At 37.1% G+C, this 25,378-nt stretch overlaps 1 pseudogene; it reads right to left on the bottom strand.

Annotated features, from left to right (window-relative positions):
• Positions 1-2,520: 2,520 nt before the first annotated feature.
• LOC135231336 (uncharacterized) lies at positions 2,521-23,442 on the bottom strand (annotated as a pseudogene).
• Positions 23,443-25,378: the final 1,936 nt, after the last annotated feature.

Below are 25,378 nucleotides of genomic sequence, written 5' to 3'. Positions count from 1 at the left end.
AGAGCTTTGCCTGACCTAGTCTCCTCTTGACTTTCTCTCACTCTTAGAATAGAGATTTATTTAATGTTCCTAGCTTTCTGCCAGACACTGGCTTATACATTAGCAATAAGAATTTATATTCTAGAGAGTGGGGGTAAATAATAAAATATAAAAGCATATTATATAGTATATAAGAATGGGCTAAAACTTCACATGGAGAAAAATAAAACAGGAAAGTGGGATAGAAATACCAGAAGTGATTAAATTTTAAATGGAGTAGCCAGGGCAGAGATTGTTGAAAAGGGCACATTAGAGCATAGACTTGAGATAGGTGTGAGAAGCCATCTAGACATCTAGGAAAACACTCTAGGCTGAGGAAATTACTAAGTGGGGAGTGTGCCTGGTTTCTCTGAAAAACAGCAAGAAAGATACTATGCTGGCATGCTAAGACGGGGAGGAGAGTAGTAGAAAAAGGACAGAGAGGTAATGGGGGACATACTGGGCAGGGTCTTGTTCTTGATGTTGTGTGTCATTGATTTTGACTCATAGAGACCCTATAGGTCAGAGTAAAAATTCCCTCATAGGGTTTTCTACACTGTAATCTTTATAGGAACAGATCGCCAAGTCTTTTCTCCCAAAGAGAAGCTGGTGGGTTTGAACTTCCAACCTTTCAGTTAGCAGCTGAGCACTTAACTATTGTACCACCAAGGTCTTGTGGGTCCTAGTAAAGACTTCAGCTTTCAGTGCATGAAATAAGGAACATTCTCCAATATCGATTGAGCAGTAACATGGTCTCTTTTAAGCTTTTAAAAAAGGATCATTCTAGATGCTTTATTAAGAAGAGACTGGAAACTCTGGTGGCATAGTGGGTAAGAGCTACAACTACTAACCTAAAGTTCAGCAGTTCAAATCCACTCAGGCACTCCTTGAAAACCCTATGGACCAGTTTTACTCTGTCCTATAGGGTTGCTATGAGCAGGAATTGACTCAAGGGCAATGGGTTTATTTTTTTTTTGTTTGGTTTATGAAGGGACAAAGGTGGGAGAGAAAGACCAATCAGGAGGCAGATGAGAGCTGATGATGACTTGAACTAGGTAAATAGCAGTGGAAGTGGTAACAGGAGGTCATATTGTATAGTTTTGTATGCAAAGGTTTCTTTGGAGCCTGTGTGTGGATCTCCTTCTTCCTCACTGCTGATTTCAAAATGGCTTCCTTCCACATGACCAAACAGCTCTCGAGCGTCACCTTCTATAGAAGTAAACGTTAGAAGGATTGATGTTCTATTTCCAGTTAGAAAAATGTCATGGAAAATTTTAATTGGCCCCAAGTGAGTCATATGGTTCTCCTATAACAGGGTGTCAGAAGTAAAATAAGGTATAAAACCAACTTTTTCCTAAATCCCCACATGTCAGAAGTCCTTATAGAGATATCACTGGTAAAACTCTGTTTATTTTGGTAGGCATATTTCAAAAAAATCACTTGGACCACTTTTCAGTCTGTTACCATATAAGAGTCTATAAATTTTTCAGCTTACAGGCCTTGGAGGGATCAATTAAATAGAAATTCCCAAATGTAACTTTATGAAGAAATTGGCCAAGGAATAGCAGAGCTCTCTATTTCATTCCGCTCCTCTTCTGCTTATAAAAGAAAAAGCTATTTCATATGATAGAGGAAGAATATCAAAGACTAGACTGAAATTGTGACTGAAAATAAGTTGTATAGTTTATTCAAATGCTAATCTGCACTGAAGTGGTTGAGATGTAAAAATCTAAACTCAGCTACTATTCTATAGCGTATCTATGTCTTGTTCACTAAGGTATTTAACAGCACCAAGTCCTGTACCTGGAACATCGTAGCAAAGCAATAAATTCTTATTGAATGGATAAATGAATCTTAGCACAATGAAAAATGATGACTTTTCAACGTGCTTCCTTGTTTGCCACTCTTAGGTGAAGGCCAAAGAGGATGCAGGGGAAAGAGGAAGAGATGAATGTGTCACCTACTTGATTAAAAGTTAAGATCAATTTGTTTGTTTCAGCATTGAGATGATGGTTTTAAATAGCTAATCATTTTTTTATCAATATAAAATTATTTGCTTCAAAAGGACAATATATTTCCTAAAACCTTACTAATAACAACGGGAACTTTTTTTTATACTAAACCTGATAATTTTCCAAGTTTTGTCTCTTTTGGATATCAGTTTATATCAATTAGTATTTGTTATACCCACCAGTTTTAAACAAAGATGCTACCTTCAAGGAGATTGCAAACCAATCTTGATGATAAGGAACAAATGTAAGTAAGTTAAATTATCATATAAAAATGATACAACAGTATATAAGAAAGAGAAGAAAGATCATAGATAGAGCATGGTATTCCAAAAACACTTGTCTATTAGTGGGAAAAGGGATACTCACACCACTGGGACCAAATGGTAAAAATATAAAATGGAGCTTACTGGGAGGGAAAGTTAGCAGCAGCAGAATAGCAGAGCATACATAGTTCTATGAACTTTAATTTTTTTGACAGAGCCATACTGTATCAATTGGATGCACCATGGAAAGGGCTCCCATAAAGAGACCGCACACTCACAGTGATGGAAAAATTATAGAGAAGGGATGGAAGATCACATCTAGGCAACTGTAGTAATGGGACCTCTCTGGGTCCCAGTGCCCAGTGGTTGACTCCAGCCAGTTCTTCTTTTGAACTATCCAGTCCCTCCAAAAAAGCTCCTTGTTCTTGTCTCTCCTCAACTATGCATGGCGAGATCAATAGTTTGGTCAGCTGACCACCTATAAGATACAAGTTCTTTAGTTTTATTAACGTAAAGATTAGCAATTGCTTCAGTATACTTATCAAAATAATAGATATCATCACTTTAGAATAATGAAAAAATATTCACTCTTAAATTACGATATATAGAGTGTGAAGAAATTTGTAGCCTCCCTTACAAAAAAAAAAAAAATATATATATATATATACACTTGTACACATATAGTTGCCCTATAAGTTACCCATTTAATTGGTTCAATACACCTTACATTTATAATTCACCTGCAAGTTATGTATATATTACACAAGAAAAGGCAGAAGAAAATGTGGTGATACAGTTGCCTTATTTCCACCCTACTGACTCCAGTGACTAGCCTAGGACACTCAGGAGACACACCCAGTTTTATGGGAACTAGGATCCGGAGGTCACCTGAGAATTTAGTCACATCTGCATCTACTCTCAAGGGAAACTGGAAACCATAATTTCACACTTGCACATTACTAAGTAGGTCGGCATCTACTCCTTGCTTAGCATTTTTCAATCCTTTGGCCAGATGCTCTCACAAAGCTTGGTCCCTTACCTGCTGCCAGCTGGTTTGGGTTTCACAATTACCTGCTTCGGCAAAGTAGGTTCTGCAGCCCTGGGTAACTGTGACAAAACTGCCTGAACCTTTGGGTTTTTTCCACTTGAAGATTCTACCTGGCATAGTAGGTGGAAATCACTACCTTCTTCATGTGGCAACGTGACCTAAAAAGACTCAGGGGCAGAAAGTTTGGGTACACATGCCTAAAGACTTCAGAGAAGTATATTACGTAACATTAAAGTTATGTTCCTCTGATTTCCAGTTAGTGATGGGAAGAGAGCAAGATGTTTACGTTGCATAAGTAGCTGAATACCTAGGTAGAGTTAATATAGAAAGGGCCAGTGTTTATTCAATCAGTTGCCATACATTTTAAATACATTTTACAAAGAAAATAGGTCTATTCCAAAAAAAGCTGTATAATTTTGGAAAGAAAATTACCCAAACAAAAATGTCTACTAATGTGGTGCATTACCTTGTATTGATAGGATAAGCACCTTTGGTCATGGTGTATTATCCTTTTTATATATTGGTGAATTCAAATTGCTAATATTCTGCTAAAATTTCATGACTATTTTCTAGGTTGGAATCATTGTTAGGTTTGAAATCAGAGTTATACTGGCCTTATTAAAAAGTTGATATAGAGTTGGTAATATTTCTTATCTCAATATTTGAGAGAATTCACGGAGAAAGCCATTTGGGCCTGGAGATTTCTTTGTAAGCAGATTTTGTATTTATGAATTCAATTTCTCAGATAGAGTAATATCCATATTTTGTACTACTTTTGTGAGGGAGGGTCAGGTATGCTTTGTAAGGAATTTGTTCATTTGTCTAAGCTGTTAAAATCATTGGCATAAGATAAAACTAATATGTGAGTTTATTAAAGTTGTAGGATACAAGATCAATATAAAATAATCAATTATATTTCTAAATACTAGCAACGATGAATCAGAAATTAAAATTTTAAACAATATTTTGGCATAGCATAAAAAAGCATGAAGTACTTGGGGTTAAATCTGATTCAAGATGTAGAAGACCTGTACGCTGAACACTAAAAACCATTTCTGAAAGAAAGTAAAGAACGTCTTGATAAATGAACATATTTTGTTCATGGGTCAGAAGTCTCATCTTATTCAAACTGTTCTCTAGACTCAGTGCAATCCCAATTGATATGCCAGCAGGCTTTTTTTTTTTTTTTTTCGGTGAAAATAGGCAAATGAATTCTAAAATTTATATGAAAATTCAAAGAACCTAGCAAAGCTAAAATGATTTTTAAAAAAAGAACAAGTTTAGCCCTTCTACATATTTCATGAAATCTCATGGTGGTATTAATTTGCATCTCCCTAAAAACTAATAATATTCATGATCTTTCTATGTTCTTATTTAACACCTGTATATTTTCTTGGTGAATTGTCTATTCAAATATTTTGCCCATTTATTTATTGAGTTGTTATTATGGAATTTTGACATTCTTATCTATTATGAATAGGAGTCCTTTATCAGTTGCATACTTTGCATATATTTTCTCCCAGTCTGTGGCCTGTATTTTTATTTTATTAAAAAGATCTTCCAAAGAGCAGAAGTTTGAATTTTGATGAAGCTACAGTAATGAAGACAGTGTGGCATTAAACACAGACAAAGAGATCAATGGGACAGAAAAAGACCCACACATATTTGGACACTGATTTTTAACAAAGGTGCAAACACAATTTGATAGAAAAAGGATGGTCTTTTCAACAAATGGTTCTAAAATAACTGGATATCCATATGAAAAAAATTGAACATCCTTTGCCCTATACTGAATGCTGGCAGTACAGTAGTTAAGAGCTATGACTGCTAACCAAAAGGTCGGCAGTTCAAATCCACCAGCTGCTCCTTGAAAACCCTATGGGGCAGTTCTACTCCATCCTGTAGGTTCCCAATGAGTCGGAATTGACTCAATGGCCAAGTGTTTGGTTTTTTTAGTTTTTGGTTGCACTATATACAAAAATTAGAAACACTGATGGCATAATGGTTAAAAGCTATGGCTGCTAACCAAAAGGTCAGCATTTTGAATCCACCAGGCACTCCTTGGAAACTCTATGGGGCAGTTCTACTCTGTCCTATAGGGTGACTATGAGTAGGGCCACTATGAGTCGGAATCAGCTCAACAGCAACAGATTTTTATACACAAAACTTAACTCATAATGTTTCATAGATCTAAATATAAAACTTAAAACTACATAACTTACAATTAATTCTTATCTAGAATATATACATATATGTATATATGTGTGTGCATATGAATACACACACATATTTATAAACTCTCCTGCAAATCAATTAGAAAAAGGTAATAATCCAATAGAAACAAGAATTTGAATAGACAAGACTAGTTAGGAAAACTGAATGGCCAGAAAGCATAAAAATATTTGCCCAATCTTACTTGTAATCCAAGAAACTCAAATGAAAATTACATTGAGATCATTTTTTTAGCTAGCTTATTAGCAAATTTTTCAAAATATAACCATACTAAGTGTTGGTAGAGAAATGGGAACTCATAGGCACTGCAGTGAGAGTTAATGCAACACAACTAATTCTTAGCTTAATTTAGAAATATCTAACCCATTTTTATTGTTTTAGGCTCCACTTTATACATCTGGAAAAAATCTTGTAGATGGGAGATATGTGTAATTATATTCATTGCAGAGTTGTTTATAATGTCAAGAAAAAGTTCTGTATTTGTTCATTAACAGCAGAGTAGATTAATAGGCTCATTTTTATGAAGTAAAATATCATAGAGCAGTTAAAAATGAATGAACCAAAGATACCATATGAATGAAGAGATATCTCAAAAACATAATTTAAAAAAATTGACGTAGTCCAATTTTATGAAATCTTAAAATATAATAAACTAGTGGTAGTCCCTGACTTACAACTACACTTACGACAGTGTTTGTGTGTGTGTATGCGTACAAATCTTATTATCAGTAATATATACTACATACAAAATTTCTGATGTTATCATTCTCAAATGTAATGTTTCCAATCCCCAAAGACAAATAAAGATTAGATTTATAAAGACACTGAAAATAAAAGGCAGTAATAATAAAAATTAAAAAAAAAGAGGTATTTGATTTAATCAGAACCAATTTACAACAGAGACATCAGAACAGAAATCCATCATAAATTGGTAACTACTTATATATACATTGTGTGTAACGTGAATTAAACTAGTAAGACCAGTTGCCATCATTGGTGACTACCTGTATATACATTGTGTGTAACATGACTTTAACTAGTAAAACCAGTTGCCATCATGTTAACTCAAACTCATGATGATCCTATGTGTGTCAGAATAGAACTGTGCTACATAGGGTTTTCAATGGCTAGTTTTTCAGAAGTAGATTGCCAGGCCTTTCTTCTGAGGCATCTTTTGGTGGACTTAAACCTTCAGACTTTGTGTTAACAGCTGAGCATGATTAATCCTTTGGATTATCCAGGGATTCCAAAACATGGATTACAGAAGTATAAAATATACATGGTAATAATGATACATATTACTGAAAAGTTACCTATGGAGAGGCTTCAGAAATGTTACACAGCAGTTTTAATTGTACTCATAATTTTTTTTTTAATCTGAATAAAGTAGGACAATGTGAAATATTTTAAAAGCTGGGTGATAGATTCACAGGTGTTTTAAATATTATTTTATAATATTTTTGTTTGATATATTACATTATGATACATATTTAGAAAAATAATCTCACTTAACATTTAATATAAATGAAATTTTATTGGAATCAAATCAACTTCATCTGTGGAAGGAGACAATGGAGAAACTCAATGTCATCAGAACAAGGCCAGGGGCTGACTACAATTTGCTTGTATACAAATTCAAGTTGATGCTGAAGAAAATTAGAACAAGTCTATGACAGCCAAACTATGACATTGACTACATCCCACCTGCATTTAGAGACCATCTCAGGAACAGATTTGAGACACTTGACACTAATGACTGAAGACCAGAAGAGTTGCAGAATGACATCAAGCGCACCGTACATAAAGAAAGCAACAGATTTTAAAAAGACAGGAGAGAAAAAAAAGACCAGAATGGATGTCAAAAGAGACTCTGAAACTTGTTCTTGAATGTAGAGTAGCTACAGCAAAAGGAAGAAATGATGAAGTAAAAGAGCAGAACAAATGATTTCAAAAGAAGACAAAGTAGTGTAATGAAACGTGCAAACTCTTGGAGAGGAAAAGCCAAAAGGGAAGAACACTATCGTCATTTCTTAAGCTAAAAGAACTGAAGAAAAATTTCAAGACTTGAGTTGTAATATTGAAGGATTCTACTAGGAAAATGTTGAACGACACAGGAAGCATCAAAATGAGACTGAAAGAATACACCTAGTCACTGTACCAAAAAGAAGGGACTGACGTTAAACCATTTCAGGAGGTAGCATATGATCAAGAACTAAAGGTACTGAAGGAAGAAGTCCAAGCTGCACTGAAGGCATTGGTGAAAAACAAGGCTCTAGGAATGGACAGAATACCAATTGAGATGTTTCAACAAACATGCAGTGACTGGAGTGCTCACTCATCTACGCCAAGAAATTTGAAGGACAGCTGCCTGGCCAACTGACTGGAAGAAATCTATATTTATGCCCATTCCAAAGAAAGGTGATCCAACAGAACGGGGAAATTATGAAACAATGTCATTAATATCACAGGTAAGTAAAATTTTGCTGAAGATCATTCAAAAGTGGCTACAGCAGTACATCAACAGGGAACTGCCAAAAATTCAAGCCAGATTCAGAAGAGGACCTGGAACAAAAGATAACATTGCTGACATCAGATGAAGCCTGCTGAAAGCTGAGAATACCGGAAAGATGTTTACCTGTGTTTCATTGACTATGCAAATGCATTCGACTATGTGAATCATAACAAATTACGGATAAAATTGCGAAGAATGGAAATCCCAGAACACTTATTTGTGTTCATGCAGAACCTGTACATAGACCAAGAGTTGAAGGAAACGAGGAGATACTTAGTGATTTAAAGTCAAAAAAGTTGTATGTCAGTGTTGTATCCTTTCACCATACTTACTCAATCTGTTTTCGGAGCAAATAATCAGAGCAAATAATTCGAGAAGCTGGAGTATATGAAGAAAAACGTGGCATCAGTATTAGAGGAAGGCTCATTAATAATCTGCCATACGCAGATGACACAATCTTGCTCGCTGAAAATGAAGAGGACTGGAAGTACTTACTGATGAAGATCAAAGACTACAGCCTTCAGTATGGATTGTGCCTCAACATTAAGAAAACAAAAATCCTCACAACTTGACCAATAACTTCATAATGAATGGATAAAATATTGAAGTTTTTAACCCACTGCCTTGGATCCACAATCAACACTCATGGAAGCAGCAGTCAAGAAATCAAATTATACGTTGCATTGGGCAAATCTGCTTCAAAAAGACCTCTTTTAAAGTGTTTAAAAACCCAAGATGTCACTTTAAGGACTGAGGTACATCTGACCAAAGACAGGGCATTTTCAATCACCTCATATGCATGTGAAAGCTGGACAATGAATAAAGAAGACAAAAGAAGAATTGGTGACTTTGAATTATGGTGTTGGTGAAGAATAGTGAATATAACACAGACTGCCAGAAGAAGGAACAAATCTTTTTGGAAGAAGTACTGTTGGAATGTTCCTTGAAAGCAAGCACGGCGAGACTTCGTCTCACATACTTGGACGTTATTAGGAGGGACCAGTCCCTGGAGAAGGACATCATGCTAGGTAAATTGGAGGGTCAGCTAAAAAGAGGAAAGCCCTCAAGGAGACAGATTGACACAATGGCTGCACTGATGGGATCAAGGGTAACAATTATTGTGAGGATGCCACAGAAAGTGTTTCGTTCTGTTGTACAAAGGGTCACTATGACTCAGAACTGACTCGATGGCACCTAAAAACAACAAAAATTGCTTGAGAAATTAGCCGAGAGATTTGTGTTCATAATAAAATTATATTTATGATGCTTCCAATTTTATTTTTCATAATTGTACAATATTAGATATGGGAGGAAACTCACAGGCCATTTTGTCCAATTTCTAGATGTTACAACTAAATCTCTGAAAGTTAAATGGACGTATCCAAAGAATAGAGGTCTGCCCAGAAAGACACAAAATTTTAATTGTTACATTAGATTGTTTTAAGAAAACCCTGCTAAATCTTAGACTTCATTGCTGATGATTTTTCCTCACCTCCATTTTGTGAGATTATAACCAAGGCAATGACATTTTTTTTTATTCCCATTGTACTAGTGAACAATAATTTATTTCTGATAATTATTTCTTGCTCCTCACTCTCCCTCAGTCTGTAAAATGAAAGCAATGCATGCAATTTTAGACTTCTCCTTTCATGAATATTGTGAAGGTAAACATAAGTCCCAGGTAGCACTCATTTTTAAGAGGGCAGCTTGGTGTTATAGAAAGGAGACCAAACTTGAAGAAGGCTTTGATTCAATTCTTAAACTTCCATAAATTGTTTATGGTGATTTGAGGATGTCTTCTGTTTTCTTTCCATAAAGCTAGTAAGTTTGCTCTCTTTATTGTTGTTAGGTGTTGGCGAATTGGTTCTGACTCATAGCGACACTATGTACAACAGAAGGAAACACAGTGCAGTCCTAGGTGAGAAGTCTTGCCATCCCAACTTCTAAGGAGCATTCAGTTTGTACTTCTCCCAAGACAGATTCGGTCATCCTTCTGGCAGTCCATAATATATTCAATATTCTTCACCAATACCATAATTCAAAGGCATCAATTCTCAATTCTTCTTAGGTCTTCCTTATTTATTGTCCAGCTTTTGCATGCATATGAGGCGATTGAAAACATATGGCTTGGGTAAAAAAAAAATGGCTTGGGTAGGGGCACTTTAATCCTTAAGGTGACATCTTTGCTTTTTAACACTGTAGAGAGGTCTTTTGCAGCAGATTTGCCCAATGCAATGTGTCATTTGATTTCTTGACTGCTGTTTCCATGGGTGTTGATTGTGGATCCAAGTAAAATGAAATCCTTGACAACTTCCATCTCTTCTCCATTTATCATGATGTTGCTTATTGGTCCGGTTACAAGGGTTTTTGTTTTCTTTATGTTGAAGTGTAATCCGTACTGAAGACTGTAGTCTTTGGTCTTCTTCAGTGCGTAAAGTGCTCTTTACTTTCAGCAAGCAAGGTCATGTCATCTACATAACAGAGGTTGTTAATGAGTCTTCCTCCAATCCTGATGCCCCCATTCTTCTTCATAGGATCCAGTTTCTCAAATTATTTGCTTAGCATACAGACTAAGTATGGTGAAAGAATACAACCCTGACCCACACCTTTTCTGACTTTAAACCACATAGTGTTCCCTTGTTCTGTTCGAACCACTGACTCTTGATCTCATAAGCACAATTAAGCATTCTGGAATTTCCATTCTTCACAATTTTAACCATAATTTGTTATGATCCACACAGTCAAATGTCTTTGCATAGTCATTAAAATACAGATAAACATCTTTCTGGTATTCTCAGCTTTCAGCAATGATATCCTTGGTTCCAAGTCCTCTTCTGAATCCAGATTGAATTTTTGGCAGTTCCCTGTCAATGTACTGCTGCAACCACTTCTGAATGATCTTCAGCAAAATTTTACTTGCCTATGATATTTATGATATTAATGATATTATTTGATAATTTCCACATTTGTTTGGATCACCTTTCTTTGGAATAGGCATAGATATGGATCCCTCCCTGTCAATTGGCCAGGTAGCTGTCTTCCAAATTTCTAAGTACAGACAAGGGAGCACCTTCAGCACTGCATCTGTTTGTTGAAACATCTCAGTTGGTATTCCATCAATTTCCAGAGCCTTTTTTTTTTTTTTCCACCAATGACTTCAGTGCAGCTTGGACTTCTTCCTTCAGTACCGTTGGTTCCTGATCTTATGCTACCTCCTGAAATGATTGAACATTAACCAATTCAGACCTGGGCATGTCTGTTTTCTTTCCATAAAGCTAATAAGTTTGCTATCTTAGCTTGCTCAGATTAATCCAAAATATCCTTTAGATAACATGTTGGGGGAATTTTTGAATCCCTGTGCCAAACCAAAAATTGCAGTAATGATTTGTAGCATAGAATTAGAGCTCCTATCATCTGAACTTCAGTTCATTTTAACCTCCAATATCACCTCTAAGCAGTCCTTGTCTCTACGTTCATTTTTCTCATTTTATAATTTATTATTTTACAGTGATACACTGTTGAAATAAAGACAACTTGGCTTTGTAAATAATGATTTGGGAATAGAAAATACAGGCTTATTCAATATTGCTATGACGCTTTTAACTGTACAGTTCCTTGGAAATGAGTCATATGTGATCACTTACTAAAATATTTTGTCGTTTTGAAAAGCTGGTTTTAAAAAAAAGGAGGTTGGCGCTTATTAAGAAGTTGCCCTTCACTTCTTTTAACCCATATTTCATTGAGAATTTCTTATGTGTCTCATACTGCAGTGAAAAAACACTTCAAATTAAGGATGTGATCTCATAGCCCTCACATAGACTGATGGATAAATATAGGTTCTGGCCTGCTGTGACTCTATGAGTCAGAATCGACTCGACGGCGCTGGGTTTGGTTTGGCTTTTTTTGGCCTGCTGTGAAGACTGGGATTTTGTCTGAGGTGTTCATGTAAAAAGAAGAAGATATATCCATGGAGTGTTAACAAAAAACCAAACCCATTCCCATCGAGTTGATTCCAACTCATAGCAACCCTATAGGAAAGAGTAGAACTGCCCTCACAGGGTTTCCAAGGAGCAGCTGTTGGATTCCAACTGCCGATCCTTTTGGTTAGGAGCAGATCTCATGGAGGAAAGTTAACTAAATCAGATCTCTACGGACTTTAAAATAATTTAGTTATAAATATAAGTACACAAACTGTAAATTTACGGGGAATAGGGTAAGCAAGATGTAATTACATATAAAGTTTATTCATTACTAGGCACTTAATACACTTGGTCTAATTTAATTTTCAGAACAGCCTGGTGAGATAGGAAATATTATTCCCATTTTACAGATGAGAGACTTAAGGCTCAGGATTTATACGTATTTGTAAAGTTTAATGTCTTATCAAATAGTCAATAAGTAACAGAACTAAAATTAATACTCAGGTCTAACTAAATTCTAAGTATCTCTTCTTTCCCTCATATCACATACCCTTCTTCCAAAGTAAAGTGTCTTTGTAATTGAGAATCCATGAATGCATACTGTATAATTTTAGTCAGAGCCATCAGAACTGTTAACTCATACAGAAATAAAAGTTTATTTTAAGAAGTAAAATTTCTTTTTATATATTTTTGTTTGCATTTGTGATATTTCCAAAACTTATCTTAAATTTAGAGTGTGCTTCACTGTTATGATGAGCCAGAATAGACAACTGATGAATAAAGTTCCTATTATACTTCTGGAAACTGTGGTAGTGTAGTGGTTAAGAGCTATGGCTGCTAACCAGAAGGTTGGCAGTCAGAATCTACCAGACGGTCCTTGGGCAGTTGTACTCTGTCCTACAGGGTCGCTGAGTTGGAATTAACTCCACAGCAACGGGTATATATCAAATGTTCTGTGGGGAAACAAACAAAAAACAACATCAACAACAAAAACACAACCCTTCCCTGATACCACCATTTTCACTCTATCCTAAGATATTTTTATCTCTTTACTAGTCATTCTCTGGCCAGATTTCATAATAGCAATTAATTCAATTATTGAGGCTTGAAAAATGTTTTAAGCTGAACCATCCAGGTAAATGAGTTTTACAATAAATTAATTTTGTAATAAATTAATTTTTTCTGTAGCTAATAAGGAAACCCTTGTGGCGTAGTGGTCAAGAGCTATCTATGGCTGCTAACCAAAAGGTCAGCAGTTCAAATCTACCAGGTGCTCATTGGAAACTCTATGGGCATTTCTCTGTCGTATAGGGCCACTATGAGTTGGATCTACTCGACGGCAATGGGTTTTTTTGGTATGGGTAACTAATAAATTTTACAACGAAATTTGTAATAAATTAATGTTATAATAAAACATTTTAGGTTTGAAAAACTTAAGACATGCATTTCCGAGAAAATTAGTACATTAAAATATACTATTAAAGGCAAATTTGATATTGGACACATTTTAAAATAGCTAAGACTCAATAAATCCAGGACTTTCAACAATATTTTTTTTTTCCTGACACTAAACTTTATTAATTGGGTTATTGTTTACATTTTCACTTTATACCTGGCCCCTCATGCCTTGACCACAGCATAAGGCTCAGTACATTTTTATGAATATCTACTTATTTTATCTTTTGGCGGAGAAGCCATGCCACACTGGAACATAACAAAACAAGAAAGAGATCTCTGTGTAGCTTCATTAAAGTGTGCAAATACATTTGTAACTAATTAAGCTTTATGAAAGCAAGGGCTTTGAATCATTTTACAGCACCTAGAATAGTATCTACTGAGTCAGAATCAACTCAACGGCAAGTTTGGTTTTTGGTTTTCTGGTTGGTTTAGAATAGTATCTGGCACATAGCAAGGGCTCAGTAACTGGTTCGTATTTGGCAATTCTGAGAAAATGTGTAAATTTTGCTTGATGAAGGCCTAGGTTCTAAGCCTGGTGGTTTAAAAGAGTCTACTATATCAAAGCTTGTAAAAATAATTTTCTTTGGGAACATTCCCTGGTTGATGGGCTTCAACAGTTTTCTACCATCCCCCTCTAAAAAATACAGTTATAAATAAATAATGTTATTAAATTACTCTTTAGCTTACATTACTAGGGATAGTCCAAGCAATCTCTAGTACTAAAAAAGAAAATGAGGTACATTAGTAATGACAATTCAAGCCATGTAGCACTTTTAATGCTAAAATAAAAATTCTAGGTACACACTTTTGCATTTATGTGTGTGTGTATCCATATACATACATATATATGTTTATGTATATATATCCAGACACATGTATATATAGAGACTTAAATATATACTAGAATATTAACAGTGGCTCTAAGTAGCAGAATTATTATTATTTTAATTTTTTTCTTTTTGCTTTTTTTGCTTAGTTATTATATTACTTTTGAGCAAAGAAAAAAATCTATTAATTAAAAACTCTAAGTAAAACTATAAAATGCTACATTTCTGGCACCATTTCCTGCTTATCTTGTTGTATCTTAAATATCTGTAAATGTATGTTATATTTGTAGGCAAGAAAGAAATGTGTGAATTTTGTTATTTTTAGCATTTAATGTACAGCTACAAGATCTCTCGGTCTCTTTGAACAACAGAAATATGTATATGAGACAATATCCTATTACCTATAAACATGTCCACTCATTTACCTGTAAGTAAACGCATAGCAACACACATTTATATTTGTTGCTAACCAAAAGGTAGGAAGTTTAGACCTACCAACCACCCTTAAGAATAAAGACGGGGCAGTCGGTTTCCTAAATGATTACAGCCTTGGAAACCCTATGAGCCAGTTCTATTCTGTCCTATAAGGTCGCTATGAGTCGACATCGACTCAATGGCAATGAATTTGGTTTGGATTTTTATATTATATTCAGAGTTAAACCATATAAAATTGAAATTTTTGTAAGTTAAAATGGCCAAATATTGACAAGCACATGTGTTTTCACTGATACAGCACAGATTTCTTTCCGGTAGTGTTCTATGAATGATTTTAAAAAACATTTCTTCTTCCCTATGGTTATTGAAACTATAGACACTATATGCTGGATTGCTCAGAATTATAAAGATGAATTATGCTTTATTTTCTGGCTTGGTTAACTCAATCAGTTAAGGCAAAATACCACTGAACCAGTTAATCTATCCATAAAAGATCTGCAAATGCAAGTTATTAATTACAAGGAGGAGCAAGTAAAGGAGTATGGATGTGTCTTTGTTGATCCAAGAAGTGTTTCTTTTATGAAAATCTCTTCACCTGTTACCTCTCCTAAAGCAGAGACTTTCACCTTTCTCCATTTTAGGCAAATTTCAGTCCTCCTCCCAATTCTTCACTGCTTATAAGAAAAGTGAAGGTTGGTGGGGCGGGGGGGGGGGGGGGGCGGGTCTCAAGAAATTTGCACATTTGTTCAAGAATTTCTGTTTTAATCAAGTTGTATGTTTGTAAAAATAAATGAAATAAAGATTTTTTATCATGTGTCTTTTATCCCTTTAAATATTTTCACAAATCATGTATCCCTAATTATGTTTATGCAAAGAGTTCTAAATATAATGCTAATCAACTTCCTGTTATTCATATGCACCAAACCATATGTACCAAACCAAAAACTCATTACCACTGCATCGATTCCAACTCATAGTGACATTATAGGATGGAGTAGAACTGCCCCGTAGGGTGTCTACGAAATGGCTGGTGGACTGGAACTGTGATCTTTCGGTTAGCAAGCCAAGCTCTTAATCACTGGGCCACCAGGGCTCCATTTATATGCACCAAACAGAAACCAAATCCATTGCTGTCCAGTCAATTCTGACTCACACCTTATACTACAGAGTAGAACTGCCCCATACAGTTTCAAAGGAGTGCCTGGTAGATTTGAACTGCCAGCCTTTTGGTTAGGAGCCATAGCTCATAACCACTGGGTCACCAGGGTTTTCATTTATATGCACAGCACACTTAATTCTCCTTTGTAACACTTGTCATATTGGTAATTAAATGCCTATTTGAGAAATTACTTTTAATGCTTCTGTACAGTAAGCTTACTGAGAGAAAACATGGATTATTTACTTTTTTATTAATTATTAATTATTGTTCATTGTTCTAGATACAGAACCTGTGTGTCAATATTAGGCATATAATAGGTCATTATACTTTTTGACTGAATATATGAATGATTGGCCCAAAACCCATTGCCATTGTATTGATTCCAACTCATAGCACCCTAAAGAGCAGAGTAGAACTGCCCCATAGGGTTTCCGAGGGGTGGCTGGTAGATTTGAACTGCCAACCTTTTGGTTAGCAACTGAGCTCTTAACTATTGCTCCACCAGGGCTCCTGAGTGATTGAAGTAATACAAAATAATTAAAAGTGTGAAAGCCATATACATTCTCTCTCTAGGCAGGAGAGGAATACAATGTGACCCTGTGGTTTAGACAAAAAGCTTGGTTTTAGGCAGGCTTCTATTCAATTCTCAGCTCTGCCATTTATTAGTCTGGTAGCATAGGACATGATACTAAATATCTATTAGCCCTAAATTTCTTCCGTGTGAAATATGTAATAATAGTACCTATATCATAGGATCATTATAAGAATCAAATGAGATGATTGAGCAGGAAAAAAATCGCAGAAAAATATATACACATGTTTAACAATCATATGAGAAAAGTTAAACCTAACTGATTAAAGGAATACAAATTAAAGCTATAGAACGGCTTTTTTTTTTTTGCTTATCAGATTGGCAAAGATTAAAATGTTTGATAATATCCAGTACTAGTAAGGATGTGGTGAAATGTTTATGATCGTATATTATTGATGGCAACATAAATTAGTGCAACTTTTAAGAAATGTTAAGAATATAAAATGTTTATATTCAGTGACTCAGCAATCACACTTGTATTTTCCTATAGTTATATTCACATAAGTGGGAGCCAGTGTTGTGAAAGTTTATTTATTGTCGCATTATGTAAAATGGAGAGGGGAAAAAAAAAAACTAGAAAATAAAAGAAAAGTTCACCCTTTTCCAAATTTTTAAAGAAAAAGTTTGCAAGGACTCACTCTAAATGGAACTAATTTTCTCTTCTCTGTATTGAAGGTAGAAGAGTGGAAATGAGAAGGGCATTGTTTCTAGATTTCTTGTGTATATACACTCTTTACATTCCAATGGGCCATTGTTTTTATTATTATAGCTAATTTTCATGTTTCTAAGTTTTTTTTTTTTCAGATCACAAAATCCATGTTTATCATAGAAATTGTATAAAATACTTTTTTACCTAAGTTAAGGTGGTGTGCTTTTTGTCCATTTTCAATCTCTATTTTGAATATAAACTTCATAGTTAAAGCGCCTACTCTAATAAACCTAGAATGAGATCTGCAAATCAATACAACCCCCTCTCTCACCCAGGTAAATGTCTAAGGAAAACACAGATGAATCATACATTTCTGTGTAATCTGTGCTTTTGTCAAAAGGTTGCCTTGACTCATTTAAAGCTTTCCACAGTTTTAAAACCACTATTTTTAACCAGAGAAAATCTACTTGAGGGTCCTATTACGATGACACTTGAGTCAACAGTATACTCCTTAGTTTGTGGATGAATATTTTATGGGACTAAAAGGAAGTATACTTGTCCTTTGCTATAAACTCTACAAAACAGAATATTGTACAAAGGAAGAGAGAGGCTCTAAACTTGAGCACCCACATATGCCATACATTATCCTGGATCTCCACAGACATCAGCTTAAGGGTCAAATAGCTATTAGGAAGGAGCAGGACTGGAATTTGGACCCAAATTTATCTGATTCCAAATATCAGTAAATAACTAAATTACAATATATTCATGACTTAATTCAGTTCACCATCTCTTCATTTGTTGGCAGGTCCTGCAACTCTCAGTATCACATTTTTGGTACAACATTATGTAAATTCTTTGCTACTCAATTATTAAGCCTTAAGCCCTAGCATCAAGAAAGGGACAATATCCATGGATGATTTCAAGCTATCATACTTACCAACAGTCTTACCTTTCTTCCACATGAGACCAGTGAAAACAGAAATTAAGAAAGTCCTCTGAATTTTCAACACCTGTAATAACAATAAAAACCTGAAAAGGGGGGTATTTTATGTTCAGTGGCATTACCTTAAAACAATTTTTCTCTAGGATTCCTTTAAATGAATTGACTTCCTCTTAGCCATGAAGAGAAGTCAACTTCCTCCAACAATTGATAACATGTCAGGAGCTTGATTCCGTACGCAATATTTTTGACTTACCTTATCATTCCTTTGAGAACTCTTTTGGGCAAATGGCTTTATTTTAGTTGATATTTTATCTTACTCTATAGAGAAAGAATAATAACATTCAAGGAAAAGGATGCTGCAGAAGCATAGCAATAATTCAGCTGTCTCTACTACCCTATGTCCTCCTATCTCTTAAAAGCAATAAGAGCTTCATAAATATTGGAAAGAACTACTGAGGGATGAAATCCCAGCTGTTATCCATACATCACATTTGTTGCATTTTAGTACTTATTTAAAAGTCATGTTGTTGTTTTCTTAATCATTATTATAACCCTGAATCTCTAACTAAAAAAAAATAGATTCCTAACAAATAATTCTATATTGAAAGTACATAGGAAAAAATAAAACTTAAGCCATTTTGCAACTGCCAGAAGGTCCTCCTCTGTCATCTAAGTTTACAATTTTTTTATGCCTCTAGTGGTCATCTCTCATAAATGTATTTGAGAAAGAGAGGAAATTGACTGCAATTATTAGTGCAGTTCTTATCTTTAATAAACTCCTAAAAGTGCTATCTCTACTCAACTCAAACACTATAGATTCTGGAGTTCATATTTGGAAAGAAAAAGGTAAATAGTTTTAGAAGACAAAATTGAAATTAATTGCAATCCTAAAATTTGAGAAGATTGAGTTCTTAAAGTACATGCTTTAAATATATATTAGAGGTTTAATTAAACCTACCTTGATTTCTGCAATTTGTGTACTGAGACCTTCATCCTGAAGTCTTAAATACTCTGGTTTCGTACCACTTAGAGTGCAAACATAACATAGTGAGTGTCTTAGGCTGGATTCTCTAGAGAAGCAAAACCAGTAAAGCATATAAATATATAGAGAGAAATTTATATAAAGGAAATGGCTCACGTGATTTTAGAGGCTGTAACATCCCAAGTCCATGAATCAGGATAGAGACTTCTCCTAATTCATACAGCCACAGGGGCTGGCGAATCCAAGATCGATAGGTCAGAGAGCATGGGTGTTGTTCACAGGCTTTAAAGATCGATGAATCCTAAGATCAGCAGCTGCTAGCTCAAGTCCCAAGAACCAGAGGTCAGAGGAACAGGAGGCAGCTGCAGGATCCAGAGCAGACAAAAGCCAGAACGTCCACTTATATTGGGGTGCAGACCCCATGCCCAAGGAAACTATCTTTCAACTAACTGGCTACTCACAGCAGAGCCCATCATGGGGGTGATCACATATAAACACTGAAAATCATGGCCTAGCCAAGTTGACACCAATCTTAACCATCACAGTCCACTGCTTGTCAGCTTGTCACATGTACACATCTACCCAAATTATACATAATCTCTGAATAAAGACAATTACAAAGTTATACTTGCGCCTAACATGATACAACTAACACTTGTACAACTGAAAACACACTAGCCCATTCACATATCATATTTTGAAAGTGAAGAAAACAAAAATATTTTATGCTCACATACAAAGCAGAAATACAATAATTACAGTCCTCATTTCTGCAACTGGTCATGAAGACATAACTGGTATTTAGGACTACTTTCTTCCACCACCCATTCCATATTCCCTTTTCCCTCAGCAAGCACCTCATCTTCTAGTGGTTCTTTGCCTGGTGGGGTGACCCAAATCTTCATTCCTGAAGGATCTGGGCCACTATTGGTCATGTTGGAATTGTGTTGCTGTAGTTTCCCATTGACTTTAATCACTGGGCATTGTAGTACTAAGAGACACCCTAAGGGGTCTCCTGTGTTCCAGACATACTCTTCTTTACCTCCATTATGTAATACCAATCCAATTTCCTTTTGGTAATCAGGGTCAATCACACCAGCCAGTATGGTAACTCCCTTCTTTGCCTTTTGATACAGAGGCATAAGGAGCTCAAAGTGGCCAAGTAGCATTCTTAACTTCCAGTTCAATGGAACCAGTGATATGCCTCCAGGTGGAAGCATTCCTCCCTTTGGAACTAGACCTGAAGAACGTAAGGACGTGGGGACCAGAAGCAAAAATCTTGTGAGTGGGTCACTAGGGGTAATAGTGAGTGATGCCACTCCCACTTCCATCCCTTGATCCCTGTTCCCATGAATTCTGGCTATGGGAAAAATAGTGCCATATATTGGATGCTGATTTAGAGCATTTACAGTCTCTTGGAGAAGACTGCCCCAGCCCTGCAGGGTACTGCCACCTGTAATTTTGTCTTTAGGAGGCCATTCCATTGTTCTGTCAAGCCACATGCTTCAGGATGATGAGGAACATGGTAAGACCAGAGAATTCCATGAGCATGGGTCCACTGCTGTACTTCATTTGCTGTGAAGTGAGTCCCTTGATCAGAGGCAATGCTGTGTAGGACACCATGATTGTGGATAAGGCATTCTGTAAGCCCACAGATGGTAATTTTGGCAGAAGCATTGCATGCAGGGAAGGCAAATCCATATCTAGAGTAAGTGTCTGTTAAAGTAAGGACAAAATGCTGCCCTTTCCATGATGGAAGTGGTCCAATGTAGTCAACTTGCCACCAGGTTGCTGGCTGATCACTCTGAGGAATGGTGCCACGTAGGGCACTCAGTGTTAGTCTCTGCTGGTGGAAGATTAGGCACATAGCAGTGGCTGCAGCCAAGCCAGTCTTGGTGAGTGAAAATCCATATTGCTGGGCCCATGCATAACCTCCATCGCTGTTACCAGGGCCACTTTGATCATGAGCCCATTGAGCAAAGACAGTAGGAGGTGGGGAAAGATGACTGGTTTCCACAGAAAGCATCATCTTATCCATTTAATTGTTAAAATGATCCTCTGCTGAGGTCACCCACTGGTGAGCATTCACATGAGACACAAATATCCTCACTTCTTTGGCCCATTCTGAGAGGCCTATCTACATACCTCTTCCCCATAAATCCTCATCTTTGATTTTCCAATCATGTTCCTTCCAAGTTCCTGACCATCCAGCCAAACAATTGGCCACAGCCCATGAATCAGTATACAATTGCACATCTGCCCATTTCTCCTTCCAAGCAAAATGAGTGAATAGCCAGATGCACTGCTCGAAGTTCTGCCCATTGGAAGGATTTCCTTTCACCACTGTCCTTCAGGAATTGCCCAGAAAGTGGCTGTAGTGTTACCTCTGTCCAGTTTTGAGTGGTGCCTGCATAGCACGTGGAACCCCCGGTAAACCAGGCATGAGTTTTCTATCCCCATGAGGTCATAGGTGCAGACTGGGAAATGGAAGGTAATGTGACAGGAGTGAAGACCATGGGCATTTGTGTCACTTTCTCATGCAACTTACTTGTGCCTTCAGGTCCTGCTTGAGCCCGATCTTGTATATACCACTTTCATTTAATGATGGAGTGCTGCTGTGCACATCCAACTTTATGATTCTGTCGGTCAGACAACACTCAGTTCATGACGGGAGGCTCAGGCTGCATGGCGACTTGGTGTCCCATGGTTAAGCATTCAGTCTCTACTAAGGCACAGTAATAAGCCCAAAGGTGCTTCTCAAAAGGAGAGTAGCTATCTGCAGAGGATGGCAGGGCTTTGGGCCAAAATCCTAAGGGTCTTCGCTGTGATTCACCAATAGGGGCCTGCCAAAGGCTCCAAATGCCATCTTTATCTGCCACTGCCACTTCAAGCACTGTTGGATCAGCTGGATCATATGGCGCAAGTGACAGAGTGGCTTGCACAGCAGCCTATACCTGTTGCAGAGCCTTCTTTTGTTCTAGGCCCCACTCAAAACTAGCAGCTTTTCAAGTCACTCAATAAATAGGCTGGAGTAAAAAAAAGTAGCACACGCAAATGAGGAATATGTTGCCTAAAAATTCAAAAAGGCCCAGTAGGTGTTGCGCCTCATCTTTAGTTGTGGGAGCAACCAGATGCAATAACTTATCCTTCACTTTAGAAGGAATATCTCAACACGTCCCATACCACTGGACACCTAGAAATTTCACTGAGGTGAAAGGTGCTTAAATTTTTGTGAGATTAATTTCCCACCTTCTAGCATGCAAATGTTTTACCAATAAATCCAAATGAAAACCCTGGTGGAGTAGTGGTTAAAAGCTACGGTGGCTAACCAAAAAGGTCAGCAGTTTGAATCTACTAGGCTCTCCTTGAAAACTCTATAGTGCAGTTCTACTCTGTCCTATAGGGTCACTATGAGTTGAAATCGACTCAATGGCAATGGGCTTGTTTTTTTTGTTTTTGGTTTTTGTTGTTGTTGTTTAGCACACAAATATTTTACCAATATGTCCACAGGCACTGACACTTCTTCCCTACTAGGTCCAATCAGTATAATGGAGCAGTGTGACGTTTTGTGGAAGGGAAAGGTGATCAAGTTCTCTGTGGACTAAATTACAACAATGGGCTGGAGATTTGCCCTGAGGTAGGCAAGTGAAGGTGTGTTGCTGGCCTTGCCAGCTGAAGGCAAACGGCTTCTGATGGTCCTTTGAAACAAGTATGGAGAAAAAGGCATTAGCCAGGTCAATAGCTGCACACCAGGTACCAGGAGATGTATTAATTTGCTTGAGCAGTGAAACTACATCTGGAACAGCAGCTGCAATTGGAGTCACCACCTGGTTAAATTTTTGATAATCTACTGTCATTCTCCAGGATTCATCTGTGTTTTGCACAGGCCAAATAGGTGTGTGGAATGGGGATGTGGTGAGAATCACCACGCCTGCATCCTTCAAGTCCTTGATAGTGGCACTAATCTCTGCAATCCCTCCAGAAATGTGGTATTGATTTTAGTTCACTATTTTCCTAGATAGGGACAGTTATAATAGTTTCCATTTGTCTTTTTGTACCAAAAAAGTAACCCTTACTCCATTTGTCAGAGATCCAATGTGGGGTTCTGCCAGTTGCTGAGTATATCTCTTCCAATTATGCATTCTGGAACTGGGAAACAACTACATGATGGGTTTGGGGATCCACTGGACTTACTGTAAGATGGACATGAGCCAAGACTACATTAATAACCTGACCTTCATATGCCCCCACTCTGACTGGTGAGCCACACTGACATTCTGGGTCTCCTGGAATTAGTGTCAGTTCAGAGACAATATTCAGTAATCCCTGAAAAGTCCAATTATTTCTTTTTCCCCAAGAGACTGAACAGTCAATCTCATAAAAGGTCATGGAGACCTTTGGGGAAGGCTGGGAGAGAGATTAAGAGTATACATTTTTAACAGTGTTTTGGAGTCCTTCCTCAATGGAATTTGGCCTTCCCTTCATTCAAGGGGTTGTGGGTCTTTAAACTCTCTCAATCTGAGAATTGACTGAGGGATCGTGACTCTCTATTCTGGCAATTCAAGTTAGGCTGATGTTCACCTGACCTAGAATTCATCTGTTTGTACAGATCAAGTAAATATTTAGTAGATTTCCTATTTATTTGACTCCTAGGAGCAACATGACTAAGTAGTTAATGCCATAAGTTCGTATGAGTCCATATTCTCATTACTGCTTTGACTGCACTATTACTGTAATCATGCCCACCTTTTCTTTGTCCATTGAGTGCTGCCACTTGGCCCCTATTATCACAGGGGTCCAATCAGCCCCATTACAGTTAAACCAAAAAAACCAAAACAAACCCAGTGCTGTCGAGTCGATTTTGACTCATAGCGACCCTGTAGGATAGAGTAGAACTGCCCCATAGAATTTCCAAGAAGCGCCTGGCAGATCTGAACTGCCGACCTTTTGGTTAGCAGCCATAGCACTTAACCACATTGTAGTTAGGTGTCTTAATTCAGTTAGGGCAGTTCCCACTGTCAAATCTAATTTGTATTTTTTTTTTTTTTTTAGCAATCACAGCAGTCTTCAAGGATGCTGGAGCTCCCTTCACAATTTTTTTCCTCACAGTTGTGGTAAGAGATGTGTCCTCTGGGCACTTCACGTTTGGGTCTGTGAGTCTAACCTGACATCCAGTCTAGCATGCCAATTTCCCTAAGATACCTTCTTCTACAGTATACCAAGGCAGGTCTGCTATCTCAGCTAGATTTAGTGTAGGCCACCATGTAATCCATGTTTTAGCAACTCGCCCAAACAGACTATTAGATGCTTTCTTAACTTCTTGAGCTACAACATTGAAGAATCTGTGCTTAGTGGACCCATATCAATAAACTCAGACTCATCCATCTTTAAATTCCTTGCACCATTATCCCACACCCTTAGTTGCCATTCCCACACATATTCCCCAGGTTTCTGTTTGTACATATTAGAAAAGTCAAGCAGTTATTTTGGGGCGTAGGGTACATCCTCCTGGGTCACACTTTGTACTTCACCTTTTGGGGCTCCCTGGGACTTAAACCTAGTTACAGACCTTGAAGCCAGAATCAGTAGTGATTTGTTTTGAAAACATGCAGCATTATCTTGTAAAGCATCTGCCTCAAGCAATGCCCCATGCAACGACTCAGGCAAGGGCTCTTTAGAGGCAGCTGGGCTAGGGCTAATCTCATTAGATGGGAGCAGAGGGGCTAATGCTTTTTCTGGGGAGGGTGGTATAGCAGACAAACACGAAGTAGTCCCTTCAGATGGGAGTAGCTCTGTTGGCAGGAGTGATTCCATGGAATTTAGGGGCTCAGTGTCTCCAGTTTCTTCATTATCTGCCCATATGTCCCCATCCCAAATTTCAGGATCCCATTTCTTCCCAATCAATGCCCTCACTTTAACTTCAGACACCTCTTGAGGTTGGCAATTCAGTTGGTGTTGTAATTCAGCCACTCTTACAATAAGGCTGTGGTTTTGGTTTTCAGCAATATCAGCTCAGTTAAGACAAGAAATAAGGCTTTCTTTCAAAGCACAAGTGGAAGATTTGAGATTGTTTACATGGCACTTGAGCTTTGACACTGAAGCCCTCAGCACATCTCTTTCTTTCACCAGTTTGTCTAGCAAAAATAGGACCAACCAACCAGCTTCCTTATATTTCTCATTCTGATAAAACTTAGAAAGATGTCACACGTGTTCACCCAGAGCCTTGCCTTTCACTAATACCTGATCTATTGGTGGTGATATTTTGCATAGTTGTGTTACCACCCCACTTCATGGATTAACTGTGCCCTCTTTATTGCTGGAAGCA

Source organism: Loxodonta africana, chromosome 4 (assembly GCF_030014295.1).
Source record: "Loxodonta africana isolate mLoxAfr1 chromosome 4, mLoxAfr1.hap2, whole genome shotgun sequence".
Taxonomy (NCBI): domain Eukaryota; kingdom Metazoa; phylum Chordata; class Mammalia; order Proboscidea; family Elephantidae; genus Loxodonta; species Loxodonta africana.
Note: the sequence above shows the minus strand (reverse complement) of the source record. Positions and strands in the feature narration are given on the sequence as shown.